Source organism: Chiloscyllium punctatum, chromosome 2 (genome assembly GCF_047496795.1).
Source record: "Chiloscyllium punctatum isolate Juve2018m chromosome 2, sChiPun1.3, whole genome shotgun sequence".
Lineage (NCBI taxonomy): Eukaryota > Metazoa > Chordata > Chondrichthyes > Orectolobiformes > Hemiscylliidae > Chiloscyllium > Chiloscyllium punctatum.
The window spans coordinates 29,416,811-29,430,101 of NC_092740.1; the positions used below are offsets into that span (position 1 = coordinate 29,416,811).

The 13,291-nt window shown below is 39.2% G+C and overlaps 1 protein-coding gene across 1 annotated transcript in view; it reads left to right on the forward strand.

The window, feature by feature from the left end:
• Window positions 1–13,291, forward strand: part of LOC140495521 (teneurin-3) — a 2,480,372-nt gene that overhangs the window by 719,449 nt on the left and 1,747,632 nt on the right. The window contains exon 4 of the mRNA XM_072594601.1: window positions 1,130–1,241. The gene's annotated coding sequence lies outside the window, so the exon portion shown is untranslated. The remainder of the gene's footprint in view (window positions 1–1,129; window positions 1,242–13,291) is intronic.

Genomic DNA, 13,291 nt, shown 5'->3' on the forward strand with positions numbered 1-13,291 from the left:
TTCTTTTGTGATATTTATTGAGGAATACATGTTGGCCAGGGCTCCAGTAGTAACTCAACTGATTTTTTTAAAGTAGTGACATGGGAGGTAAATTTACAACACGACGAGCAAGTAGGAGCAAATTACGGCAGATGCGAGGATCTGTACTGAAAACAAAAAAATGTCAGAAATCAGGTCAGGTAGTATCCATGGAGAGACAGCAAACAATCATTTTGAGTCCAGATAGATAAACCTAAATTGTTTCATTTTTGTACTGAAGACATAAATTGGGACTTGAACCCAGAGGCTTCTAATTCAGAAGCCTTCCTTTTTTAGCGTGGGATCAAGGGTAGCTTGTGATTATTTTGGTCCAATGGGTTCTGAGAAGTTCAATGTACAATCTCCTGGCTATGCCTTATCATAGAATCCCTACAGCTTAGAAAAAAGTCAGTTGGCCTGTGGGGGCTACACTGACCTTCCAAAGAGCATCCCACCCTATCTCCGTATTCCCATGGCTAATCCACATCCCTCAATACTATGGGGGCATTTAGTATGGCTAATCTACCTAACTGGACTCTGGGTTGAAACCAGACACAGGGAAAATGTATGACTTCCACATAGACAGTCACCCAAGGCTGGAATTGAACCTGGGTCCTTAGCATTGTAAGGCAGTAGTGCTAACCACTCTGCCACCATGCCACCCATATGTAAGGTAGTTAGTGCGCAGAAGGTTCAGACAGATGAGCTATTTGAGGATTTTTATGCTCCCCTTGATGTCTCAAACTCACATACCAACTGCGGCACAGCTGATACACTTAATTACTTGCAAGTTTTCTTGATAAAGCAAATATTTAGAAAAACTGCAAAATATGTAGTGCATAATTAACGAAAAACAGAATTTTAATTAATGAAATAATTAACAGCCAGAACTTGATGTTTTACTGTGATTACTTAGGATGGCAAAGCAGTTATAGTTGGATTGTTACAATGGGTCTATTCTAAATTATTGCATAGCCTCAAGCAAATGGCATGTCTCCACCACATTTAGAAGATTTCATTTCATATTTACTTCAATGGACATTGGAGACAGCATGATGCAAATGTAGCCATTGCTAGTTATTAATAGTTTTCCCATGTTATTACTATGCAGAATCTTGTGGGACTTCATAAGGCACTGACTACAATACCCGACATGCGAGGTTGGATACATGCCAGTTCCTGCTAAGTGAAGGTTTGGAAACTTATCTACAGTCACTGTACAGGTATGATTCAAGGATTATTGTCTTTTCTATGATGATAAATGTTTCAAAGCAACAAATAATCTGAACTTAAACCTTCACCTAATTAATTGACTGTAAATTCAATATGGTAGCAATCTGGCTGGATTCTATTTTGCAATGAAAAATTCAAAAGCATTCCCAGAGTAATATTCTGTGTACATTCTTTTTCAGAATGAAAAATGTAATATTGCAAAAAGATACCATTCAAAATTGCCTTGGGCAGCTGTAAACATCAACATACAACACGTGAAGAGCTTTTATATGCATTTGCTGTTTATCGGTCATTTTTTCTCAACTTTATTGAGAAACCATGGTTTCAGTGATAACAGTGGTTCCTAAAGGACTGCTTAAGGAAAATATGATCATACAACTGCCTCATTTTTTATTTCAGGCACAAGTGTACATCTCTCATATGCTGTCTGTAATCTGGTATTTTCAAATCACAGCAAAATGTCGGTAGTTGCCTGTTTTCTTGCAAGTAGGACCTCTTTATGCCTTTAACATCATTTCTGAGGAATTCAAAGAAAGGTTGGTGTTATTGTGAATTCACATCCAATGAAGCCTATGCCCCAGTGTTTGTAATAGTTTTCCCTCTGTGTTGTCAATTAATAGTTACAGCAAAAGATCTATGGGAGGGAGTTATGTAGTTGCTTTGGAATCTGAAGGGTTTGACAAATACCATAACATCGTCAGACTTCAATTTTGAACCAAGTTATCTGCATGACTTATCTTGTAATTTTCTTTCATTGTAAAAATCTAATTTGTGCCTTCCATCTTCGCTTATTGAGTTTATCCATAATGATTTTCACTGTATAGGCCAATGATGTCCTTAGCCAATACTGAGGTGGTGAATCTCAAGTGGGACAGTAGTTATGATTTTACGTTTTGGGTAAGGGAAGTAAAATCACACTATGCCTGTTTGTGATGGCTATTCAGCATCATTTGCTCGAATTGCATTTCTTTTAATGTCTGGTGGAGTGGAGCACAAAGATGATGCTCTTCTCCTGTGATTGATTTAGCCTGCTTTCAGGAGCCAAAGATGAGAAATGGGCATCTTGCTGTGGTAGTTGTGGGACATAACCACCTACAGAACCAAATCCCAAAAGTAGTCAGCTGACGTCCATGTGAAGTTAAGTCTTCTCAATGAGCTGGAGTCACACTGTTTGCTGCAAGCATTGCAACCATTGAGTGTCGACCTTTGGTAATAACTCAAATTCAAGCTCAGTGATGAATCACACTTTGAGGAAAAGATGGAATTGGAAGATATTGATGGAGAAAAGTTGTTGAGAGAGAGGATAACTTATTTTTGACCATTTTGTACATTGCTCATCGCCAATGGAACTTGTAAAATATTGAGTCCCTGTGCTTACCCTATATCTAACATTGATCAGTTGCTTTATTTACTGGGTTTAATTGATAGATTAAATGCCTGCCCCTGCACTGAGGACCAAAATTTTCAAAATATTTCCATTATTGTATGTGAAGAATATGTAAAATTCTAGTCCAACTGAAATAGCTCAAGGATTGCTTATTGTTATCATGAAATATAAAATATGTGTTCAATATTATCCATCATGTGTTATGTGGCTGGGTCATGAAGTATCTTCAAGGTTTAGGGAGACAGATGTTTAATCATGAAGAGAATCGAGAGTTATGGAGAAAAGGCAGGAAGGAGTTGAGAGATATCAGATCAGCCATGATCTCATTGAATGGTGGAGCAGATTCGCAGGGCTAACTGGCCTACGTTTGCTCCTACATCTTATATGTGTGAGGAACTCATAACTCCAGGTGGCTGAAAGGTAGGGTCAAAGTTAGAATGTTGCCCTTTCACCCCCAAGAGCTTCAGATGAACTCAAAAGCCTGTTTTCACTCAATGCCAAAAATTAGTCTTTAGCGAGCCATTTTTACATATCCTGCCTAATTTCCCACATTTTCAGCAAACATGCATAACCAATAAAAACCCTTAAATTTGACTATCAGGACTTCAAAGCACAATACAATGCATTCCGCATCGGGCAAAACTTAGGACTAAATCTTTGCACCTCACATGGGTCTAGGTAATGAGAATGACTGATGCAATGTTTAAGGTTATGACTGTGGAGCACTGTTGATGAAAGATAGTTAATGAAAGATTTCAAACACTGATAATAATCTCTGATGTTCAATGTCTGTGAGAAGATTTGTAGCTCGGATGCTCGTTGTTGTGGTTCTGTTCACCGAGCTGGGAATTTGTGTTGTAGACGTTTCGTCCCCTGTCTAGATGACATCCTCAGCGCTTGGGAGCCTCCTGTGAAGCGCTTCTGTGATCTTTCCTCTGGCATTTGTAGTGGTTTGAATCTGCTGCTTCCGGTTGTCAGTTCCAGCTGTCCGCTGCAGTGGTCGGTATATTGGGTCCAGGTCGATGTGCTTATTGATTGAATCTGTGGATGAGTGCCATGCCTCTAGGAATTCCCTGGCTGTTCTCTGTTTGGCTTGTCCTATAATAGTAGTGTTGTCCCAGTCGAATTCATGTTGCTTGTCATCTGCGTGTGTGGCTACTAAGGATAGCTGGTCATGTTGTTTCGTGGCTACTTGGTGTTCATGGATGCGGATCATTAGTTGTCTTCCTGTTTGTCCTATGTAGTGTTTTGTGCAGTCCTTGCATGGGATTTTGTACACTACATTGGTTTTGCTCATGCTGGGTATTGGGTCCTTCAGCCACTCTCAGACAACAACTCACCAGAACGAAGGACCCAATACCCATCATGAGCTAAACCAGTGTAGTGTACAAAATCCCATGCAAGGACTGCACAAAACACTACATAGGACAAACAGGAAGACAGCTAACGATCCGCATCCATGAACACCAACTAGCCATGAAACAACACGACCAGCTATCCTTAGTAGCCACACTCGCAGATGACAAGCAATATGAATTCGACTGGGACAACACTACTATTATAGGACAAGCCAAACAGAGAACAGCCAGGGAATTCCTAGAGGCATGGCACTCATCCACAGATTCAATCAATAAGCACATCGACCTGGACCCAATACACCAACCACTGCTACGGACAGCTGGAACTGACAACCGGAAACGGCAGATTCAAACCACTCCAAATGCCAGAGGAAAGATCACAGAAGCGCTTCACAGGAGGCTCCCAAGCACTGAGGATGTCATCTAGACAGGGGACGAAACATCTGCAACACAAATTCCCAGCTCGGCAAACAGAACCACAACAATCTCTGAGGTATTTGATGGCAGTGTTCATCAGAGCAACAATTCAGTTTTGCAGGAAATGAATAGTTCACTAATTTATTTTGGATCAGGACTGAACAGATTCTATATTTAAGCACTATGAAAATTGGTTATCAGCAAGTGATAGAAAAAAGAATCACTTTATAGGAAGTGGGATTAAATTTCCTACTGTACATTTTTTGCAAGATGGCCATGACATTTTCAAATCAAAAGGAATATGCTGTCTACTGGCTGGTGAGGTTTATGACACAGTGAAATGGAATCTTTCAATATGCCTGGTGAAAATATTTATGTCATGGGAATGCCACGAACATTAATGTATTTCAAGCTATTGTATGTTTACTAAATTTGACATTGCAGCCATACTCAGACATATTAAAATGAAATCATATGCCACTTAAGTGTTGCTCAAATTACCTGACAATCCTCCCGTTGCTGTCAGTTTAACCCTTCGAATGCACCATTTCCTCCTCAGAGATAATAAAGTGGATATAATCAATATCCACTTGATAGCTCTCAAGTTCACCTTTGGAAGACAAACAACATTGTTATCCTCTGTAACTGTGTCATTTAAAGACAGAGGTTATAAAAACTGCAGTGCAGTGGAAGATTTTCCAAGAAATTACCCTCGGGAATGGGAATTAAGTTCCTGCTGTATACCAGAACTGCCTTGCCCAATAGCAAAGTACCCATATGCTCACTTCATGTTTCCCATCAGTCTTAAAGATGTTTCATCATGACAGACGTAGAGAATTACTAAAACACAGCAGGTTGTGAGTGTCACTAACCACAGCCATAACTCACTTCTTGCTCATCAGACATACGACATGAAAAATTCTGATGTGCCCAAATGTGAACAGCAACAGCACCGACGTCTGCAAATTCTTCCAAGGGTATATTGGGCAGATGTCATCAGATTGACAACCCATCTGTCTTCCACAAGCAGCCTGGTTACCAGCTCCAGTTAATGAATGTCTTGTGTAGGATCTTTGCGATCTGCCAATCCTTGCCGTTAGATTGCTGGCAACCTTGTAGACTCACACCCTTAAGATTAAGCTTCAATGCTAAGCAGGCTATGAGTTTATGGAATTACACATTTGGAGCTCTGTTCAACACTACTGTTAGTTTGAGTGCCAGCTAGGTATTTGTCCAAAAGATTAAAAAGCATTTAACTTTTTTTTTGAAAAATAGCCATGTTTTATGCTCAACAGACAATTTGGCTAACACCCTTTCCACTTTCTAGCACAATGTTTTCTGATGAAGGTGTTATATTGTACTTGTTGAATGAGGTTTTTCTTTCTCTGTCTCTTAGGATGTCAGTGTCATCCTAATGGAAAGGCTTCCTAATCCTTAACTGCCCTTGAGTGACAGTAATCCACCTTCTTGAACCACTTCAAAGATACACATACAGTTGTGTTTGGAAGGGTGATGTAAAAGTGCCAGTGTTGGACTGGGATGGGCAAAGTCAGAAGTCGCACAACACCAGGTTAGAGTCCAACAGGTTTATTTGAAATCACAAGCTTTTGGAGCCCCTTTGTGAGGTGAAATGAGAGAGAAGCACATAGACACAGAATTTAACAGCAGAGAGATCAAGGGCAGAGAGATCAAAAGATCATATAAATAGTGTGAGTGGAGTATCGAATAATAAGTCTCTGCAGGTGATCAAAAGTGAGAGCCGGTGTGCATAAAATGTCAACAGCTGAATAACAAGTGAAGGGATGACCTATAATCCAATGAAATGTGGCAGAGAGATAATTACAAAAAATGTTGAAAAAGGTGGTGCTGGAGTCAAACCAAACAGCTAGAATACCATGATAGGTATACCAGTCGCATGCCAAGGATCTTATCAAAGTAACAAATAATCCAAAACTGTATAAACTAATTAAAGTAGAGAGATCATAACAAGTTATCAAGGTTATGGTGTTAAAACAGGACAGTGAGGAAGATTTTACAGATACGGAACAGTGTGTTAGGGTCACATGTAGTGCAACATTAATCTATGATCACGTTTGAGGCCACCTTCATAGCTATAGAACTTGGCTATCAGTTTCTGCTTGGTGATTCTGCATTGTTGTGTATCTCAAAGGCTGCCTTAGAGATTGCTTACCCGAAGATTGGAGGCTGAATGTTTTTGACAGCTGAAGTGTTGCCCAACTGGGAGGGAACATTCCTGTCTGGCAGTTGTGGCATGGAGTCCATGCATCCGTTGTTATAGTGTCTGCATGATCTTGCCAATATACCATGCCTTGAGACAGACAATATTGGCCGAACCATACCATGTATGTGGTGAGTGGTATTCCCACGTGTGATGGGAGTACCTATATCAATGATCTGACATTCTGTGGTCGTGACAATGAAGGGGTGACAATATCATTCCAAGTCAGTGGTTTGGATGAGGACTTCCAAGTGGTGGTGTTCCCACAAGCTTTCTGCCCTTCTCAGTCACTGGAGTTGTGCATTTGCAAGATGTTACAAAAAGAGGATGAGCAAATTGCAGGATTGCAGTTTGCAAATGTAGCCACAGTGTTGACGAGACTGATTATTTAAAGTGACAGATGGGGTGTCGATCAAGCAGGTAAAATTTGCAATTGTTGCAGGAGGATTCAGCTCTATTTGAAAAAAAAATGCTGCCTCTTTTCAGGCATCAGAGCAGCAGTGATATTTCATTATGGAAGTATTATTATTTTGAAGTGCAGTGGAGACATTTTCAATTATGTATGATCACATCACGATGCACATGCAGTGAGACATGATGCTGAGCTAACAGAATAATTATTGATGACCACCACAGCCATAATTTCAGAGATGCCTGGCTGTTCCCAATACAGGCATCTTCACCCTTGGCAGTTACAAATAAGTCTGATCCATGTACTGCCACGTTCCAAATAAGTTCAATTTTTTTTATTCAAACAGAATTTAGACATCACATACTTCTATTACAACCAGGAGGGAAGTGGTGCACTGGTTCCCCTTTGGTCAGCCGCCCTGGTTTGTTAGAACAAAGGCTGTGGATGATCAACGAAAAAAAATCAAAAATGGTGTCAAATTTAAAGAAAAGCAGTGAATATTTAGTGAATATTGTTGGCAGGTCAGAAGACAAGGTCGGATATAAAGAAAAAGCAAGGAATTGCTAAAAGATTAATAACGGAGAACGTTCGAATATGAGAGAAATCTAACTAGAAATATGAAAACAGATAGTAAGAGATTTCTGTAAATCTTGCAAAAAAAGTTAACAAAGTGAGTCTTGTAGGACATGAATCTGGAAGTTAATAAAAGATAAGGATATGGTGAATGAATTGAACGAGCATTTTCTGTCAGTCTTCTCTACAAAAAATTTAAATAGGATCCCAGGTATAGCATGCAAATGAAGAAATGGAAGGAAGGGAAGGGAAAAAACATAGAGCAAACTTTTGGAGCTGTCGGCTGATATGTCTTTCAATCCGAAATGATTTCACCCTTGGGTCTGAAAAAGAAGAGTTCATCAATGTCAGACACGAAATATGAGAGTTTGCTAAACCACGAAGGAGCTTGTGTTTTTGGAACTCTTCTCTTCAAAAGACCATGAAAGTTGAGTCTTTAAATTTTTCAAAACATAGGTATTTAAATTCTCGATAAGCGAAGGGTTGAAAGTTTATCGGGATAGGTAGGTATGTAATGTAACAAGGTCAGTCTTTATCTTAATGAATGGTGAAGCAGGCACAAGGGATTATGTGATTTATTATTTCTCTGACGTTGTATATTTATATGTAATGTATTTTGACAGTTGACTCTGTTGTTCAAAACTACCAGATCTAAGGACAATCATTAACCAAGAAAAAAATGCTCTTGGCAAGCTTATGGTTCATAGAGCAGAATTTAACTGAATGTAAAACCTTTTCAAAGTAATGTTTTAGATTCTTACAGATTTCGTGGATATGCATTTTGTGCAATTCTAAGAAATATTTTTTCTATCTGAGGAAAAGGTTAAATGGCTCCTGGTGAAGAGGGATGGATGAAGAATAAAATCCCTGAATTTCACATGTTCCTTCAAGTATTTGAAAATGTAGACGTGTAAAATTTCTTGTAATTTGGGCAACTCAAGCTATAGCATTTTAAAGGAAATTTATTTTCTTTGAAGATGCAAGCCAAAACTGTGCTTCATCTTCCTTAAGTCACTCTGAGGCCTTTGTGCTCACTAACCTACATTAATTCTTTCTTATTTTGGTGTTCATTCTCTCCATGTCTTCAGCTGTCTCCTTTCCACCTCTAAAATTCAATGGGAAATCTGAATTCCTCCAACTCTGCCCTATTCTGAATCTTCCACTCACTTTACTCCACCATTTGCAGTCACATCTTCAGAACTTGATTCCTGACCTATGAAATTTCCTTGTTCTGCCCTACTATTCAGGGAGGTTGTGGTATACTGTACTCGTCATCCAGATCCCTGGTTAATGTTCTGGGGTAATGGGCTTGAATCCCTTGTGGCAGATTATAAGATTTGAATTCACTGAACATCTGGAATTGAAAGCTAGCCTAATGGCTAATGCCATCATTGTAAAACCCATTGAGGTCACTATTGTCTTTTACGGAAGGAAATCTGGCATCCTTACCTTGTCTGGGCTCCAGGTGACTCCAGACTCACAGCAATGTGGTTAACTCTTGACTGTCCTCTGGGCAATTTGAATGGATAATAAACATGAGCTTAGTTAATGATGTCCGCATTGAATGAATGATTGAAACAAACTCCTTTCAGAAATGATTTGATAGTATTTGCTGGACAATTATGAATGTGCTAAGAATTAGGTGAACATTTAATCAATCCATTTAAGATTATCAGGTGGGTTTGCAATGTGGCTTGCCCATGTTTGCTAGATGTTTTATAAACAGGGAACTTTTCTTTGCAGGAAAAAGAAACATGTCCCGTCATGGAGCCATGAAAAATGGCAATAAATTGCTGCAAAAAAATGATTGATGAATTCAAACTTCTACACTGTCTGAAAAGGACACCAGAATGTATTCCAGGCTAAGGAACAGTAATTTTTATCTCCTGAGACCACCCTGACTTGAATGAATATTTTTGAAACTAAGACAATGATGGCCTCAAGGCCTCAGGTTGAGTGGTTACAAACAACAGCCCAGAATATGGCTACTCTACTGATGTCCAGAGTCATACTTGTAAAGGGGAACTTTGATAAGCCACGTGAAGGGATAGCTATGTTTAAGATCCAAAAGACAAACAAAACAGCAGGCAGGGCAATAGCATCAACACCTGAAGTCTGCAACATCATTAGATTTCCAAGTCTGTTCCTGTACAAATTCTTCAACATAGTAAACTGACCTCCTTGTAACAACTGACCTGCAACAAGTCTTGAAGACAATCTTGCAGCAATTCTGAGATCTCTCCCTGTCGATTGAATTGAACATCCAGAGTGAAAAGTTGTATCATCACCAGCCTTACACCATGTGTTTCTTTTTCCAAGACAAGCCAATTGTATGATTGACAGATTCTTCTTCTTTTGTAACATTTAAAAGTACACTACAATAATCCTGGGTTTGAAGGGCTTGTCATATGAACAGTGGTTGAGTCTTTACTCAGTGAAATTTAGAAGGAAAAGAGGAGATCTGATTGAAACTTACAGAATAATGAGAAGCCTGGAGAAGATGATTTCACTGTTAGGAGAGACCAGGATCCAAAGTCACCTCATAATGAAGAGACTCATTAGAACTCAGATAAGGAGGAATTTCTTCAGCCAGAGGATGGTGAATCGATGGAACTCACTGCCATAGAACGCTATTGAGGCCAAGTCATTGAGTGTATTTAAGACAGAGATAGATGTGTTCTTGATGAGTAAGGGATTCAAGGGTGACAGAAAGAATGCAAGAGAATGGGGTTGAGAAACATTTCAGCCATAATTGAATGGTGTAGATGACACTGGCACTGGGTCAAAATCCTGGAATTCCCTCCCTCATGGCATTGTGGGTCAACCCACAGTAGTTGAAGTGCAGAAGTTCAAAAAGGCAGCTCACCACACGCACGTGCACACACACACACACACACACACACACACAATTAACTCATGTCTCAGATTTAAATGAATGTCCCCCTATTCTGTAACTACGTCCCAGAGTTCAAGTCTCCCCCCAGTAGTGAAAACATCTTCTCACCATTTATCCTGTCAAACCTCCATGAGAGGGGGCATTCAATTTTGCCATGCTAAGACAGTAAACAGAACATTATTTATAAAATCCTCATATTTGTCCCATTCAAGAAACGTTTCAGCAAATTTATCATCAAGTTGTAAACATGTTGTTCATACACACATTTAAAATATCACAAATTAAGGTGCAGTGTGATTTGCTTTGTCCCATAATTTGTAAAATGGGTTAAACATAGATGAATTATTTTCATGTAGGTTTTGTGTTGACTGATAATATGGCTCTGAAAGAGTTCATTTTAAAGCCACATTTTGAAACACCACCCAATCTGATTATGTTACAGCCTTTGAGTGGGGAAGAAGCAGTCCAGCATGATGTTCCGATAAAGACAGGCCTGTCATTTTTGCCTCCTGATAGTCTTTGTAATTATACGTGACCAGTCAATGTAAATTCTACCTATTGCTATCAAGTAATAAACTACATCTTGTTCTCTGAGCCAAGTGCCACTTCTCATTAAGACTCAATCGTGGTTTATCCACTACTACTGCTAATTAGACACAACATTAGACTCAGCTCACTAATGGGGGCTGTTTACACTGATTTTGTTTAATTTAGTTTATATTAAAATCGTAGAAAAGAGCAGTGCTGGCAGCATTCCAGCTATGAGCCACGAGCCACAATAACTCTTTCTGTGATTTAGTAAACCATGTATATTCAGAAGGTGTGTAACCTGTGTTATAAATTCAACATAATGTGTCATACGTTAGATGAGGGTGGTGCTGGAAACGCACAGCAGATCAGGCAGCATCCAAGGGGCAGGAAATTCGACATTTTGGGCAAAAGCCCTTCATCAGGATTGAAGGGCTTTTGCCCGAAACGTCGATTTTCCTGCTCCTCGGATGCTGCCTGATCTGCTGTGCTTTTCCAGCACCACTCTGATCTAAACTCTGGTTTCCAGCTTCTGCAGTCCTCACTTTTGCCTATAATGTGTCATAAGCAGAGGGACCTTTAGACACAAATTTTAACTTAAGCCTGAATTTAATCCAAATGAACTTCAATGTAGAATCCAATGAGATAAATTATGAAATAAATTCTTGATCCAAAGGCAGAAAGTGGGCAACTTGGCTTAAAGTTCTAGTTGTTGTATCATTGGTTTAGCTGATAACACTCCAAGCCCTAGTAAAGAAGGTTTTGAGTGTTAAACTGCTATTGAGCTGAGCACATATTCCAGCCTGACACTTTGGTGCTGAACTGAGGAAGCATTGCACTCCTTTAGGCACCATGTTTAAGGAGAGACATCAATGTGAAGTCCTTCCTACATGGACCTGAAAAATCCCAGGGCAGTATTTCACAAAAAAAAAGACAGCAGAGGTTGTCTTCAGTGTCCTGGTCAATAAATATCCCTCACCCAAATGTAGGCCTCACCAGATTTCCTTCTCTAAATGCTGTAAATCAGCCAGATGATTTGTTTTTTCCCTATCATAAATGATTTCATTAGATTCTTCATTCCAGATTTGAAGAAATGTCTGAACATAGGAGAGAAAGGTAGAGGAGTAAAGAAGTTTAGCGATGGAGTTCCAGAGTTTAAGGCTGAAGAAGCTGAAGGCATGCCTTCCAAAGTGATGAAAATCAGAAATGTACAAAAAGGCAAAATTGGAGGGATGCAGAGATCTCAGGCAACTGTAGGACTGAGAGAAGTTACAGTGATACAGAATGTTGAAGCCATTAAGGAATTAGAAATTTTAAAACTGATATTTTACCAGACTGGTACACCAGCAGATGAATATTGTCTCCCTATTGTGTCATACAAATACGGTTTTGTAGTTTGTATAATTTGGTGATGACAACTTTTCTGAGCAGCTGATGCAAATGTTCTTCAGGTGAAGTAGAAATGGTACACTTCATTAATAGTATATGGAATAAAATGTATCAGTGTATTATTTTCTGCCATTATGTAAGTACGAGAAGTTTATTTGTGAGTGGAAACATTGTCCGTAAAAAGTACATGTCAAGTAGCTTTTATGTTGTCAAGGCAAATTTGACTGGTACATACTGACACGATGAATGCCTGTCTACGTTCACAGCATGAAAATCTTGACACCAGTGGTACTTTGTGTGAATGAAATTTGACTATATCAATTCAGTCATTTCAGCCTAAGCACGCTTATGTTCTCTCTCAGTGAACTTCGTTCCAAAATGTACGACCAACTAAGCAAAAATAATTCTGCAATTGTTTCAATGTAAGAGGAGAAGTTCCTGTTAGGAAGCAACAGATTACATCTGATTATATGGAAGCAATGTTGCTGTCACGAATTCTGTTGCCACAAGTGGTCAAACGTTACACTCACCAGGACAGAAAAGTCAGATCAGTGGACTTCTCAATTTCCTCTGTATCACAAGTGCTTTGTGTCGAAAAATGAAGACCGACTTTTTACATTTGGTCAGAAAAGCTTGCAATACTTCAAAAAAGAATTACATTAGGAAAATTCAAGGGCAACTACTGATGGTGACAAAGACATGATGTAAATGATTAATGGTGCTTCCAGTTGATTTTATTAACCTGCTCTTTGAGCTTGTGTTATTTCTCACTCTAATTTGGAATAAGGTAAAAGATGGACATGCTGCAAAGCACGAAGAGATGGGCTCACCATTTTCAGGA